The sequence below is a fragment of the Loxodonta africana genome, chromosome 6 (assembly GCF_030014295.1).
Source record: "Loxodonta africana isolate mLoxAfr1 chromosome 6, mLoxAfr1.hap2, whole genome shotgun sequence".
NCBI classification, from domain to species: Eukaryota; Metazoa; Chordata; class Mammalia; order Proboscidea; family Elephantidae; genus Loxodonta; species Loxodonta africana.
In genome coordinates, this window is record NC_087347.1 from 99421298 (window position 1) to 99437563 (window position 16266).

General features: G+C 45.4%; 1 long non-coding RNA gene across 1 annotated transcript; it reads right to left on the reverse strand.

Moving 5' to 3' along the window:
• Positions 1 to 9136: 9136 nt before the first annotated feature.
• LOC135231553 (uncharacterized) lies at positions 9137 to 11334 on the reverse strand. The gene is made up of 3 exons (XR_010322318.1): positions 10550 to 11334; positions 9790 to 9863; positions 9137 to 9612 (listed from the first exon to the last, which is right to left on the reverse strand). It is a non-coding gene; the product is annotated as an uncharacterized LOC135231553 (long non-coding RNA).
• Positions 11335 to 16266: the final 4932 nt, after the last annotated feature.

The following is a 16266-nucleotide window of genomic DNA, read 5'->3' on the forward strand; positions in this document are numbered from 1 at the left end:
AGAAGTGAGAGGAAAAAATCTAACTCACAAGGGCCTTGCCTAAGCCTTGTTTTGTAAGTAGCTGAGATCCTGACAGGGGTTTACCACCTGGTGGAGTCACAAAACTGGTGGCCTGGGGCAAGCAGGGATCCAAGTGCATAAAGAGAGGAAGCAGCGCAGACTCTGATTCAGAACTTGTGGGCGGGAGGAGGCTTGGGGTTGGAACAGTGGCATCTGTGCCCAGGGCCCTGAGGATGAGGGGGTGGGTTAGAAAGAAGCTGTAGACAGAAGGTTAATGAACCCCTCATGGGTTCATTAACTTTGGAGACCCAGGTCCAGTGGACAAAGTACAACACAAAGTTGGGATGAGAGTCCTTCTCATGTTGCAAGGCACATGGGGGCCAGAGCGGTAGGCGGTGCTCCCAAAGAGCCTGGCAAAAGGGGCTGCGAGTGGCTTCCTGGACAGTGGTCAGCAGTGAGTGGTCCAGGTAGAAGATCCTGAGAGAAGGGATTGTTCGTTCAAACAGAGTAAAAAAAAAAAAAACAGAGTAGACCCTACAAAACCCAGGGGAGTGTTTAAAGGGGACGCCTGGGTAAAGGCAGTGAACCCATATAATTTAATGCTGACGTTTACGCAGCCTAGTAATATGCACATCTGGGGAAGGCTTAGGGAAATTCAGTTTAGAGAAAAATGCCATCAACCAAGTGTTTAATCACTCCATCTTTCCTGCCTATGTGCCAGGGTCATGTGTCTAGCTGAAGGTGACATTAACAGAAAAGGGATTGTTTTCTAAAAAAACCAAACTGAAACTTATACATCTAAATGAGTTTTTCCCTTCAAAGTAGCATCTCAGGAGGTTACATACGCGTTCCAAGATGCTCACTGTCTGTTCGGAAGTTGTCTTTGGGAACTGATTTCAGAGTCATCCTAGGAGTCAGACTTTAGAGTCAGCTAGTTTGATTCTACCTTATTCTTTATATTTGCCTTTGAATAATTTTTGTTTGATTCCAAAGGTAAATTCTCTATCAAATAATTATGCTTTTTCACCAAGCCAGCTTTTCCTTAGCCTGAAAACTTCTTGAACTAAAGAAGCATGTCTGGTTCATCTTCCCTGAGCCAGGAACTTCACAAATGCTTGATCTATATCTTAGGCTTTTAATCCCCTCAGGAGCCCCTGGGTGGCGCAAATGGTTACCGCTCTCAGCTGCTAAACAAAATGTCGAAGGTTCCAGTTCACCCACAGGTGTCTCAGAAGAAATGCCTGGCAATCTAAAAAAAAATCAGCCATTGACAGTCCTAAGGAGCAAAATTCTACTCTGACACACATGTGGTCACCATGAATTGGAGTCAACAGAAAAACTGGTCACTCTCCTCCATAGGGCTGCTTCCATGACTGCTATGTCCTGTACAAATTGCAGTCCCCGAATATCAAAACATTTGCCTTCTCTTCTCAGGAGGCTTAGGTATTAAATAGTGTCATGGATTGAATTATGTCCCCCCAAAATGTGTGTATCAATTTGACTGGGCCATGATTCCTGGTACTGTGTGATTTTCCTGTGTTATAAACCCTGCCTCTATGATGTTAATGAGAGAGGATGGGTAGCAGTTGTGTTAGTGAGGCAGGACTCAACCTACAGGACTGGATTGTGTCTTGAGGCACTCTCTTGAGATATAAAAGAAGCAAGCAGAGAGACAGGGGGACCTCATACCGCCAAGAATGCAGCACCAGGAGCACAGTGTGTCCTTTGGATCCGGAGTCTCTGCGCCTGAGAAGCTCCTCAACCATGGGAAGACTGAGGACAAGGACCTTCTTCCAGACCCAAAAGAAAGAGAAAGACTTCCCCTGGAGCTGACACCTTGAATTTGGACTTTTAGCCTACTTTACTGTGAGGAAATAAATTTCTCTTTGTTAAAGCCATCCACTTGTGGTATTTCTGTTACCGCAGCACTAGATGACTAACCTAAGTGGTTAATATTTATCCCAGAAAAGAAAGAGTTAATTCTAAATCAGCACCACAGCCCACAGCAGAGATGCCTTCTGAAATGAACATCAACCATTTAGCTTTTTCTGTTGGTTACTGTCATGGAGAACAGCCTGTCAACATTTTCCCCTACGTTGCTTTTCTTTTCGGGGGCATAGAATAAAGATGAAAAAGCACAGCTCTGGGAGCACACAGAACAGAGAGCTGGCAACTCGAGGGATTGGTTATGTATTCACTTATTTATTACAAGTTTTAAAAAAATGGCCCAGCTGCTTCAGCTTACACGAGCTGGGCTGAAATATCTCACTTGATAGTATTCTCATTTGGTAGTTACAATGCTGAGTGAATAAATGTAAAGTTTTTCTTTTTAACCCTAAAAGAAGAAAATTTAAATTACAGGAAAAAATAATGTTAGCGCCTGAAACTGGGATTCAAACACACATATGTTTCAAAGGAATGCTCCATTGCTTTGTTTCTCCTTCCCAGAGCTGGTCCATAGCATTCACTCTCTTCAGGGCGGGTCAGAACCGCCTCTCCTGAGGGATCTTTGCAGTCATGCATACTTGTCCCTTACCCTCTGTGTTTCTGACCCAAAGGTCCGGACCCAAACCCGTTCACCAGTATCTTGTAAAATGCTTCCAGATGATTCTGATGCAGAGATCTGGTTGAGAGCACATGGTCTGTAGCCGCCCGACCACAGCTGCCCTGAAGTGTTCCTCCAGTGATCACCATTATTCTTTTTTTATTCATTTTCACTTACATTATTGTGGTAAAATATCTTTATCTATATGTAACAAATATATATATATACATATAACAAAACATTTGTCAATTCAACATTTACAAATACAATTAGGTGACATTGTTGCATTCATCACATTGTGCAACCATCACCACTATCCGTTTCCAGATTATTCCACCACCGTTAACAGAAACTCAGTGCCCCCTAAGCTTAATTGATGCCAAATTTCCCATCACCATAAACAGCGGCTCACTGCTTGCCAAACAATGGCTCCCCCGTCCCCCTCCCTCTCACCCCTGGTTGTTGTTAGCTGCTGTTGAGTTAGTCCCGACTTTGGGCTTTATATATTTGCCTATTTCACTTAAGTGAGGTTATACAATATTTGTCCTTTTGTGATTGACTTACTTCACACAGCATGATGTTTTCAATGTTCATCAACATTATAGCATGTATGTATCAGGACTTCATTTTTTTTTATGGTTGAGTAATATTCATTGAGGAGCCCTGATGGTGCAGCGCTTAAGCACTCGGCTACTTACTGACAGGTTGGCGGTTCAAACTCACAGCTGCTCTGTGGGAGAAAGATGTGGCAGCCTGCTTCAACAAAGATTTACAGCTTTGGAAATCCTGTGGGGGCAGTTCTACTCTATCCTATAGGGTCACTAAGAGTCGGAATTGACTCAACGGCAATGGGTTATGGGTTTTTAATATTCCATTGTATGTATGTATCACATTTTGTTTATTCAGCCGTTGATGGGCATTTAGGTTATTTCCATCTTTTGGCTATTGTGAACAGTGCTGCAATGAACATTGGTAGGTAGGTTTCTGTTTGTGTTCCTGCTTTTAATTCTTTTGGGTATAAACCTAGGAGTGAAATTGGTGGGTCATATGATAGTTCTTTGTTTAACTTTTTGAGGAACTACCAAACTGTTTTCCTATTATTCTTGATAAGGTATGTTTTTGGTCAAATGATGGAACAACCCAACTCCAACTGTCTTATACAGAAGGAGGGATTTGCTGGCTCATGTAACTGGGAAGTCCAGTGGGTAGGTTTGATACAAAACATTGCTTGATTCAGCTACTCAAATGGTGTTGAGAGGGGACCTCTCTCAATCTCTTGGCTTGGCCCCTCTTATGTTTCATTCTTAGACAAGCTACCACCTGAGTCCATCCCAAAGTCAGCCTCTCTTTCTCAGCTGTTTGAATGAAATTCTGTGATCTGACTTTCCTTGGTTCAAATTGGGTTTCAAGCATCCATCTCACCTATGCCACACAGGATTCATTTGTAGAACACAGAAGCTACTCTAGATATTTAAAGCAGAGAGGGATTTAACTGTAGTAATGGATAATTACTAACTTATTGGACAGTATGAAGGAGTAAGACCTGGGTTGAATCTCCAGAAATGACTCCCAGAACATAGCAGAACTGATCTGTTAGGGGGAGCTATGACCCTTGAAACAATCAGTAAGGTAGAGGAGGACCAGGAAGCTACCATGGCTACTGAGTTGAAGAACACATGTTTATTTGTGATTCAGAGATGAGAAAACCAAGAAGCCGATGACACCTCTGTCATTGCCACCAACTCAAGACAAGATTGACCGGACATTGGATCACTGCTGCAGGAGAAAGCATCTCCATAAGCACACGTCTACAGAAAATGGGAACTTCATGGGGAGACCATCTCTGCTGCTCTTGTGCCTTTCAAATCTAGTTTCAGTGGAAAATGTTAAATAAGAATTTGCATCCTGAAAGGGCCACATAAACCAGACTCCATCAGCCTGAGACCGGAAGAACTAGATGGTGCCTGGCTACAAACAATGACTGCCCTGACAGGGAACACAATGGAGAATCCCTGATGGAGCAGGAGAACAATGAGATGCAGATCTCAAATTCTCATAAAAAGACCAGGCTTAAGGGTCTGACTGAAACTAGAGGGACCCTGGAGGTCATGGTCCCCAGACCCTTTGTTAGCCCCAAATTGGAACCATTCCCAAAGCCAACTCTCCAGACAGGGATTGTACTGGAATATAAGATATAAAATGGTACTGGTGAGGAGTGAGCTGCTTGGTTAAAGTAGATACTATGTGGGCAACTCCTGTCTGGAGGTGAGATGAGAAGGAAGAAGGGGACAGGAGCTGGTTGAATGGACACGGGGAATACAGGGTATAGAGGAGGAGTGTGCTGTCTCATTTGGGGGAGAGCACCTAGGAGTACATAGCAAGGTGTGTATAACTTTTTGTATGAGAGACTGACTTGATTTGTAAACTTTCACTTAAAGCACATAAATAAATTAAAAAAAAAAGAAAAAGAATTTGCGTCCTGACGTTGCCTGAAGGAGCCTCTGGCAAAGGTAGTTTTTAGCTGTGTAATGCAGGATAGCACATTGGTGGAAGGTTGGAAAGGATTCTGGGAGCCAATCCGCCATGGGAGGAGGCTGGGAAGGTACAAGGCTTTCCTTGGCCAGGCCTGAGCCATACTCCCAGCTCCTGAGACTGAGGGAAGAGTTAAGTCCCCCTGAAGCCCACAGACTGAGAGCGAGATAAGGGTGGCTGTCCAGAGAATACTTGGGTTATGGGGGACAGATTACCAATAATCAAGGTACACACGATCTTAATTGTGCTTACTTACTAGTCTGTAGTGCACGATCTCACCTGGTGTGCACAATTAAGACCGTGCATACCTTGCTTACTGTAAGCCAGTACATATCGTGCTTGTGTTTAATCTGCCCCTGCTTGGGTTATAGGAAAACATTACAGCATTACTAGGAGAGGGAGAGACTCCAGGTGAGAAAAACAACAACTGTCCCCTGCATGAGGTATGATGCTCTATAGTTTACAAGTACTTTACCTACACTTTTCCCTTTGATTCTCACAAAAGTCTCATTAGGGAGGAAGATCAAAAAATATTATTCCCATCTTTCAAACAAAGAATCCCAGACTCAGAGGCTAAGAGCTCACCCAAGCTTATCACTTACAGTGGTTGAGTGGCAGCCCTTAGATTTGAACCCAGTCCCCTGCCTCAAATTTCATTCCCTTGGGCTGGACCGGAATGTGCAAGAAACTTCTTTCTGAAACAGAGGTGCAAAGGAGGGTAGCTCTGGTTTCGAAGTCTTGGCCTTCCATGAGCAGAGCCTTGGCAAGGGGCCTTGGGTAGGAAACATTTCTCCCTGCCAGGCTTTGGGGCTGGTGGGGGAGGGGATCAGGAGGCCTCTTGTACAGGAGTCCAGGCAGGGAGCAATCACAATCACTTGGATGCTCTGCCCTCCCTTCATTTTGTCTTTATTTGAAGAATGAAGCGAAAGCTTCCCATTGGTTTGTTTAACACTGAGCGCTCCAAGATGCCACAGTATCATTTTAAATACTGGAATTGAGGGCATAGATGGGTCCATGTTTCTCTCAAACAGCAATATTTTTAGCATGAGCTATTCCCACGTAAATGCAAAATCTTCTTTGATAATAGATCAAAGCAGATCCCTCCTAGCCTTCCTCCTCTGGGCCGTGAAGTCATTGGGTTTGCATAAACCAGATTAGAGCACACAGAGCTGTTACCAGCATTACAAATGCCTCTTGTCAGCGCCCAGGAAGGCCTGCACCACAGCAACAGCTTCTTCTCCACAAGGCTTCAACTTTCAGAAACTTCAGCCACTGTGGGACAGAGATCTCAGAACTGGACTGCACAGCATCCCACTGCCACCGCTTCATTTTTTTTTGTTGTTGTTATTGTGCTTTAAGTGAAAGTTTACAAATCAAGTCAGTCTCTTGAATAAAAACTTACATACACCCCACTATGTACTCCTAGCTGCTCTCCCCCTAATGAGACAGCACATTCCTCCTCTCCACCCTATATACCCTGTGTCCATTCAGCCAGCTCCTGTCCCCCTCTACCTTCTCATCTTGCCTCCAGACAGGAACTGCCCACATAGTCTCATGTGTCTACTTGAGCCAGTAAGTTCACTCCTCACCAATATCTCTTTCTGTATTATCGTCCAGTTCAATCCGTGTCTGATGAGTTGGTTTTGGGAATGGTTCCAGTCTTGGGCTAACAGAGGGTCCGGGGACCACGATCACCGGGGTCTTTCTAGTCTCAGTCAGACCATTAAGTCTGGTCTTTTTGTGAGAATTTGAGGTCTGCACCCCACTGTTTTCCTGCTCCATCAGGGACTCCCTGTTGTGTTCTCTGTCAGGGCAGTCACTGGTTGTAGCCGGGCACTATCTAGTTCTTCTGGTCTCAGGCTGATGTAGTCTCTGGTTTATGTGGCCCTTTCTATCTTTTGGGCTCATAATTACCTTGTGTTTTTGGTGTTTTTCATTTTCCTTTGCTCCAGGTGGGTTGAAACCAACTGATGCATCTTAGATGACCGCTTGCTAGTGTTTAAGACCCCAGACACCACTCACCAAAGTGGGAAGCAGAATGTTTTCTTAATATATTTTGTTTTGCCAATTGACCTAGATATCCCCTGAAACCATGGTCCCCAGACCCCCGCTCCTGCTACTGTGGCCTTCCAAGTGTTTAGTTGTATTCAGGAAGCTTCTTTTCTTTTGGTTTAGTCCAGTTGTGCTGGCCTCTCCTGTATTGTGGTACCACTTCTTGAAGAAGGGAATTTTTCCCAGGGCCAGTGGAGTGACATGAATTTGGAGGGCTTGCCCTTGAGGAAGCCCTGGTGGCACAGTGGTTAAGAGCTACGGTGTGCTATGGCGGCTTACCAAAATGTCAGCAGTTTGAATCCACCAGCTGCTCTTTGGAAACCCTACAGGGCAGTTCTATGCTGTCCTATGGGGTCACTAAGAATTGGAATTGACTCCACTACAACTGGGCTTTTTTTTTTAGTTCCTGAGGAGGAATTCCTGGGTGGTAAAAATAGTTAAAGTGCTGGGCTACTAAGTGAAAGATTAGAGGTTCGAGTCCACCCAGAGGCACCTTGGAGGAAAGCCCTGGTGATCTACTTCCAAAAATCAGCACTGAAAAAAACCCTATGGAATGCAGTTCTACTCTGACACACATGGCAACATCATGAGTCAAAGTCTACTTGATGGCAACTGGTTTTGGTTCCCAGGCAAGAGGAAGAAGCATCAAAGCTTACCTCTGGAAGTTCTGCCTCTCGGCCAGGTCCTACATGGTCCACACATCTGCCACGTGCAGATGACTCCATCCCACTGGGTCAAAACTGTGTTTGGGGTCAAGTAGGCTCTTCCTTTTCATCTGTGTGGTTGAGTCATCACACTCCTGAATCCTCACCATCCTGCTGTAGTGAAGGCCTTGCTTTGGAGCTGATTGAATCTGGCAGTTCTAGGCAACAGTGGTCAAGTCAAGGCATCTTCACATCTCCCCCAGGGGCCTTAGTGAGGCCTTTATAACATCCCACACAGTGAGCTGGTTGGTTCTTTTTTCTCCTGTTGCTTTTACCATTTTACTCCCATTTGTTATGGATTAAATTGTGTCCCCAAAAGATATGTTGAAGTCCTAACCCCAGTACCTGTGACTGTGACCTTGTTTGGAAACAGGGTCTTTGAAGAATGAAGTTGCACTGAAATAGGATGGGTCTTAACTCAATGTGAGTGATGTCCTATAAATGAGTAAATACAGACAGACAGAAGGAAGACTGAGCTGTAAGCCAAGGACAGCTAGGGATCACCAGCTGTCACCAGAAGCTAGGAGAGAGGCACGGAACAGATTCTCCCTCAGAGCCCTCAGGAGGAATCAACACAGCTGACACCCTGATTTCAGACTTCGAGCCTCCAGAACTGTTCTTACAAGCCCCCTCCCCCCGACTTTGTGGTACTTTGCTACAGCAGTCCCAAAAAAATAGTACGTCAGTACTCCCGTTCTACCAAAGTTAAGAAAACACTTCCCTTCAGACCAACTGGGAGTATGATTTCCTGTCTCTTTTCTCTAGCCTTTTCTGGAAACACAACTGCTGATAATTTGCCCTCTGGATTCAGAGATGGCAATTAGTCCATTACTGGTAGGTATGTGATTGTAGTGGTTTCTCAAGTACAGCTATGGAGTCATCCACACACGCTATCTCTTTCTCTCAGGGCTCCCCCTATTGTCAAGGATACACAAAGCCTTACCAGTTGCTTCTGGCTTGGGAACATTCTGTGGAGGAGAATTGAGAAGAGGGCCTATATTTATATAATCCACCTTTTTGACCACTCTGGCCAACTGATCAGAAACCCTGGTGGCGTAGTGGTTAAGTGCTACAGTTGCTAACCAAAAGGTCAGCAGTTCAAATCCACCGGGTGCTCCTTGGAAACTTTATGGGACAGTTCTACTATGTCCTACGGGTCACTATGAGTCAGAATTGACTCAATGGTGATGGATTTGGTTTTGGATTTGGCCAACTGACCCACCAAATATTTATACCTCCCTCTCTTCTCAGTGTATGTGGTTTAATTCAGTAGAGCTTGCTTTCCCAAATTTATCTCCAACTACATCAGCACAACATACAGACACATGTAATGTCTAGGTTGCCTTGTCTCATGTGGGCCTGACTGGGTGCATCACAGCCCACATCTGAGCTGATAAGACCCCATTGGTGAAAGCAGTTGACACATCACATTTCTGCTTTTGCCAGTCCCCAGCCTTCCACAGTATAGCTTGTGCTGCTGTTATAGTATTTTTTATAAGCCTTGTGAAATGTTAGTTAAGGAAAACGTGTAACCTCATCACTGACGGTTTGCAGTGTGCATCCCCTCTTCCTCCTTGGAAGTCCTATAGCACCTAGTGTTTGCTCCACCCCTGTGTTCCAGGAGGACTCTTCCCTCTGCACCCCAAGGCAGTGGTGTCTGTATATCTCCTGTCTCCTTATTGATCTTCCCTTTTGGGCAAGCTCTTGCTGGAACCACCTTCATCCTTCCCACCGTGGCTGGCACAGGCCTGGTACACATAGGAGCTGAGTCAATATTTCCTGAAAGAATAAATTATGCTCCTAATTTATATTGCACTTATATAACAATTTTAATTTCAAAATATTTCTCCTTTTTTGATCCTCAATGTAGCCATTATTACAGTTAGGGAAACAGACACATAAAAGTAGAGATAAGTTAGATAAAAGTCTATTTGGGTTTTTCAAACATAATCTTACCTTCCTTCTCTGTGGGTTTGTTCCTCTTAAGACAAGTCTTTTGCAAATAACCAGCACATCATCTGCCTTGGTACCTGGACCACGGTAAGAATTTAGTTAATATCTGATGAATGAATGAACCCTTTTGATAGTTAATTTTACTAGTCAATTTGGCTAAGCTATGGTTCCCAGTGGTTTCGGAATGGGGTCTAGCCTAGTTGCTCTCATGGAGTAGTTACATGTGATTAAATCAGTTGGCCTTGGGTAGAGTAGATTACCTTCCACAATGCTATCCAGTGTAGTGTGGTACAATCACTTTACATGTCCAAAAAACATGTAAGGCAATGTAATACAATCACCTTCCCTAATGTGATCTAGTATAATTTAATCAACCAATCAGCTGAGTTTATGCCAGTGTAGGGTGGATCCTAAACGTAATCGTATCTGAGTTATAAAAAAGACCAGAATATACACAGGCACACACACACACATAAGAGACAGACATATGAGGATTTTCTACAAGCAAACGAATGTCAAGAAATTGCTGGCAGACACCAAAAACTAGAAGAGAGGGTCACAGAAGAAAGCAATACGGCCAAGACCCTGATTTAGACTTTAGCCTCTAGAACTATGAGAAAGTATATTTCTGTTCTTTAAAGCCATCCACTTGAAGTATCTCTGTTATAGTAGCACTAGGTAACTACCCAGCCACCCAGTGCCATAGACTAGTTAACACACCCTTATTAAGAGTAAAGCACAGATGTTCTTATTTAACACTTACCTGACCAACACCTCAGTGTTTCTGAAAGCTCTTTCTCCTCCTTGGGGTAATCACCTCCACTTTGAACATTGTTTTGCAAGTGTTTCCACCAAGAGCCCTCAGGCTCAGAAGAGCTAGAACCTTGGTGATCTGGCCCAGAGCACAGAATGTCCACAAAACTTTTTCCAAAACTTTCCATTTGATCTTTAAAATTCTTGTGGATTTTGCACTGTGCTCCATAATGCCGCTGTCTTCTTTTCTACTTTGGGATGTTTTGAATTACTCATAGCTGAGTAAAACTGATGCTCTCTGAAGATACCCCATGTTTGTTGCGATTGCCAGTGTCCGTGGCACATTACTGCAGGAGTCTGTGTACCCCGAGTGCTCGGTAAAGGCTTAGACTAGGAAAGCGTAAAGACAAGCCATTGGAAACAAATATAATGCAGTACATGTAGTTACGTGTTAATAAATGAATATACACATACTGCAGGTGTCTGCTTAAGAAGTTTTCATGGAGGTGTGGGCAAGCACTGCCTCTTTTCAGACCACTAGCCTAGACTAAGAGCCAGCTGTTCCTGCCCAGCCCTTGCTTTGGGCTGCCCATGCTCACAGTGGGCAAGCTCCCAGACAGAAGGAAGTCCAAAGCAACTCGCAGTACAGGAGTACCCCCTTCTGGCCTCTCCCGTTGCTCCCCCCCAGCACGTATACCTCCCCCTCAAAGGAAAGGTGGCCCTTTGACATTTCTTTTCCTCCTCCTTAAGAGCCGTCCTTGGTGCGAGGACTTCTGTCCCCCCCGCCCCCCTGCCGCTTCCCTCCCTCCTTCCCTTTCTCCCTTCTTTCCTTTTTTCTCCCTCTCTCTTTCTTTTCTTTTGAATCCGTCTTAGTGAGAGCTAGGCATTCTGGGGCGGCACAAATGGTTAAGCACTCCACTACTAGCATAAATGTTGGCGGTTTGAACACTCCCAGGGGCACTTCAGAAGACAGGCCCTGGGATCTGCTTCTGAAATGTTACAGCCTTGAAAACCCTATGGAAGAGTTCTGCTCTGCAGTACATGGGGTCGCTATGAGTCGGAATCGACCTGACGGTGACTGTCAACAACAGTGACAGCTGGGTGGGAAAAGCTGAAGGAGGTACACGGAGTCAGCTTTCTGGCTGACTTACTGGCTACCTACTCAGAAATCTAGAGAGGTGCTTCTTCCCTTTGCAGAGAAGATCCTCAGACTCTGGTTCTGGGAGAGAAACTATCCCTGGAGTACCTCACGGCTCCCAGAGGAATCCTGGGTCAAGGCCTCCTCATTGTCACTCCAGACTCTGCCTCTGGGATGGGGATCATCAAGAGGTGGCCAGAAGGCCCGCTGGGGCTGCCTGGGTGCCCTGGGGAGCAGAGCATCTCAGTCCTGTGCCCGATCCCGATGCCCTCCTGGAGACCTTCGAGGTCTCTCCGCCCTCCTCACACCCACCACTACCTCCTGCAGTCCTGGTGCAGGCCTCACCCCTCCCTAGGCCAGCAGTGGCCACTGCTCTCTTTTCTCCCTTTAAAGCAGGGAGCTCATGGGGCACAAAAAGAAGTGTCTGGGCTTTGGCGTCAGACAGTTCTGGTTCAAACCCTGCCTCCCAAACTTAACAGCACTTTATCTTTGGCAAGTTGCTGGTACTTAGCCTCTCTGAGCTTCGGAACCTGGACCCTCAGCCTGGGCTTGATCCCAGCTCTTCCGTTTACTCCTCGTGGGCCTTTCTAAGACTCAGATTCCCTCCATGTAATAACAGTCCTGGCCACCGGGAGTGGCAGTGGATGCCAGTGAGATGATGTGACATGATGATCTGCTCCTGGTCCAAAGAAACCCCCACATGAATGCTACTGTTATTGTTACCACCGAAACCATCTCACAGAGAGCCCTGCATACAGTCAGCACTAAATAAATAGAACATGTGAGGTGCTCTGGAGGCTGAGTCCCCGGCCTGGTACATCTGTAAGGATGAGCGTCATTGTTAACCCTATTACTTGGCCGTAAGACCTGCATGGAGAGTGAGTTTGTAAAAGTCCCAAAATTCATCATTCGTGGAAAGATCCCAGCGTGTCTTCATTTCCCTTTAGGGTCTGGAAGTTGTTGGCTGCTGTCAAGAGGGCCCCTACTTATGACAACCGCAAGCACAATGGAATGCGACTTTGTCTGGTCCTGTGCCATCCCCACGATCAGTTGCGAATGGGACCAGTGTATTCCACAGAGTCTTCATTGCTGATTTTCAGAAGTAGATCACTAGGCCAATCTTTCTAGTCCATCTTAGTCTGGACGCTCTGGCGAAACCTGCTCAACATTATAGCAACACTCAAGCCTCTACAGATGGGTGGTGGCTGTACACAAGGTGCACTGACCAGGAATCAAACCTGGGTCTCCTGAATTTTACCACTGAACCACCACTGTCTCCATAGGGTCTCTGGAGCAGTGGGATAAATGAGGGTCTTTGGCACCAAAAGAAGGTGGGGAAGGTTTTCACCATTTTTCTCTGTGTCTCTTTAAAGTACAGTGAAATCATACACCAGGTGCTCTGCCTGACTCTCAGGGACACAGGATTCTCACTGATTCCCAGGAAAAGGAAGGCCAGGGATCCACCATAAATACCTCCAACCAACCTCGGGCAAGTCATAAAGTAATTTGCTTTTTTAAAAAATTAATTTTATTTTTTAATTGTGGTAAGTATATATAACAAAAATTTGCCATTTCAACATTTTTTATATGTACAGTCCATTGACATTAATTACTTTCATCGTGTTGTATAATTATCACCACTATCCATTTCCAAATTTTTCCATCACCCTTAACAGAAACTCAGGGCCCCAAGTCATAGTCACTAGTTTGCATAGATGTGTGTGAGGTTGCTGGAAAACTCTTCAGGAAACTTCTGGAACATCAGTAGGACTTGCTGGTGGATTGGATGTGGCGTGAGGGTTTTGGAGGTATCCAGGACAATCCCTGACTTTCTGGCTTGTGAGTGGTGAGGAAAGGAGGACAGGAAAGGTTGGTGGCTGGGCAGGAGTTGGTGTGCACAAGCTCATTTGGGGGGCATTGAGTAGGAGGAGTCTGTAAGGCATCCAAGTGGACATGTCAAGTAAATGGGCGGATGAGTTTGAATTAGAGCCTGAGAGGCTATAGCCTCTCACTGGATCCTCAGAGCTTCTTGCAGCACCTGACATATCCCAGGACCCCACTAGACATTTGTGGAATGAAGGAATAAATCAGCCAAGACAAGTGGGGCTATGGAGGGGAAAGGTCAGAGCTATCAAGTCCAGGTGTACCCTCTTCTCCTCAGAACCTTGGGTGAGAACATCACCTCTTTGTTCTCTTGTCTCCTCACCTGTAAAAGGGGATACAGATCCCTGCCCGCCTCACTTGTGTGGATGTGAGGAGCAAGTGGCATCAGAGGTGGGGAAGGGCATTGGAGATTGAAGAGTACCACACAGGTCTAAGACCCAGTTATCAACAGCAGTGTCAACCAGTTTGATTTATATTTGTCCTTTCAGTTTTTCTTTTCTCACTAAAGAGGAATTCTGTTCCTGAACCAAATGATGAGCTCAGGGCAAAAGGCCAGGCTGGCTCTCCGCATCTGTGTGGTCATCATGTCCTCAGCTCTGAGTACATTTTACACGTTCTGAGCCTGTTCTGTTCGGTGAGGGGCTAAAAACGAGTGACTGCTTCATCAGCGTCTGGCAGCAGCACTTAGAAGGACAGTGTAAGGCTGTCTCTAAACTAGTGGAGAAGCGGAGAAGGATTTATATTGTGTAACTTTCTTATGGGGGCAGTGGTGGATTCTCGCCTTCCATGTAGGAGACCCAGGTTTGACTCCTAGCCAACACACCTCACACATAGCCACCACCCATCTGTCATTGGAGGCTTGAGTGTTGCTATGATGCTGCACAGGTTTTAACAAAGCTTCTAGACTAATAAAGACTAGGAAGAATGGCCTGGCAATCTACTTCCAAAAATCAGCCAATGAAACCCTATGGATCACAATGGTCCTCCCTAACCAGTTATGGGGATGGTGCAGGACAGGCCAGCATTTCATGTGGTTCTGCAACCATGAGTTGGGGGCTGATTCAACAGTATCTAACAACAGTAACTTCCCAGACTCTAAGTGGAGAGGAGGACATGGGGGTATCTTTTGTGGAATGATGAATTATGGGTCTTTTACAGTCTCGCCGTCCATGCAGGTCTTAAGGCCAAGCAATAGGGTTAACAATTATGCACATCCTTAGAGATGTGCCAGGTCTGGGACTCAGGCTCTAGAGCACCTCACACGCTCCATTTATTCAGTGCTGACTCTATGCAGGGCTCTTTATGAGATGCTTTAGTTGTAATGAAAACGGTAGCCATCTTGTGGGGTTTGTTTTGGGCCAGGAGCCGGGTAATGGCTTCACACACATCCTCACACTGGCATCCACGACCGCCCCCGGTGGCCGGAACTGTTATTACACCGAGGGAATCTGAGGAGTTCGGGGCCAACTTGACCGCGGCTAACAACTTTTTTATGGCCTTTGAGACCTTTGGGCTTTCTGAAAAGCAAACTACTCATGACATAAATTTTAGGATTTTTCAAGAAAGAGGCATGAGTTACAAGAGGGGGGAAAAAAAGTCCACCCCCTTGGAGTGGAATCTGACTCATAGCGACCGTCGGAGCAGAACTGCCCAATAGGGTTTCCAAGGCTGTAGTTTTTATGGAAACAGGCTGTCACATCTTTCTCCCTTGGAGCAGCTGGTGGGTTCAAACTTCTGATCTTTTGGTTAGTAGCTGAGTGCTTTAATCACTTCACCACTAGGGCTCCTTAAACTTTATGAAAAACAAAACAGCTAGTGAGTATCAAGAGCCTTTCAGATGTGCTTTGACCCTGTGATTCCAGCTCTAGAACCTATGCAGAAGAAATGATCCAGGCAAACACAACCAGATGCATTACGTTGTCTATGCCGCATTCACAGCCAGGCTTCGTGAGAGGGCTGTCAGCAGGGTGGCCTTCACTTTATCTCCAATTCACCTGTAAATGTTATTTTATATGAATTAATCATTTCATTTTTTTCTTTAGTTTTTTTTTTTTTTTAGGTGATCATTTCCCTGTGTTGTCTTCTCTCAGCATCTCCAGCACCTCCAGCCTGAAGCACGTGGTCACCTTCCATCTGATTTCAACTGTTTAGGGACACACTTGATACAGCCATGAGGTCACGTGACTGATCTTTTCATACATGCACTTGGAGTTTCTACACATGAAGGAGTGTTATCCCCCCTCAAGTTGTTTACTCATTCCAATAACCCAGCCACTGCTCAGGCTCCCCTTGGAACTCATTTCAGAGTTGCCTTAACCACTGTCCTTGGAATAGCCTTGATGACAGCAAATCCTTATTATTCAGTAGGTAAATTTAGTTTTAGGAATTACTGAAAGTCATTCAGGGGCAAGTCTAGTGAATATAGTGGATAATTTAGTTAGAGAATAGCATTTGGGGTTAAACACAAGAGGTGGCTATAAAGCTACAAGGTTTTTTTTCCCCTGTGGCTACGCAGGTTCTTCCAGAGAGGTTGGGAGCAAGGACAGCATCACTGGAATAGTCAGGGACTCTGCCCAGGTGCCAATTCAGAGGGCACTGGCAGCTGCAGTTCCCATGCTATAGACCCTGCTTGTCCCGCCAATTCCTCACCAGGGCCAAACTTACTCATGGTCTTTTAGTTCTGATCTTTGTCTCAATCTTTGATG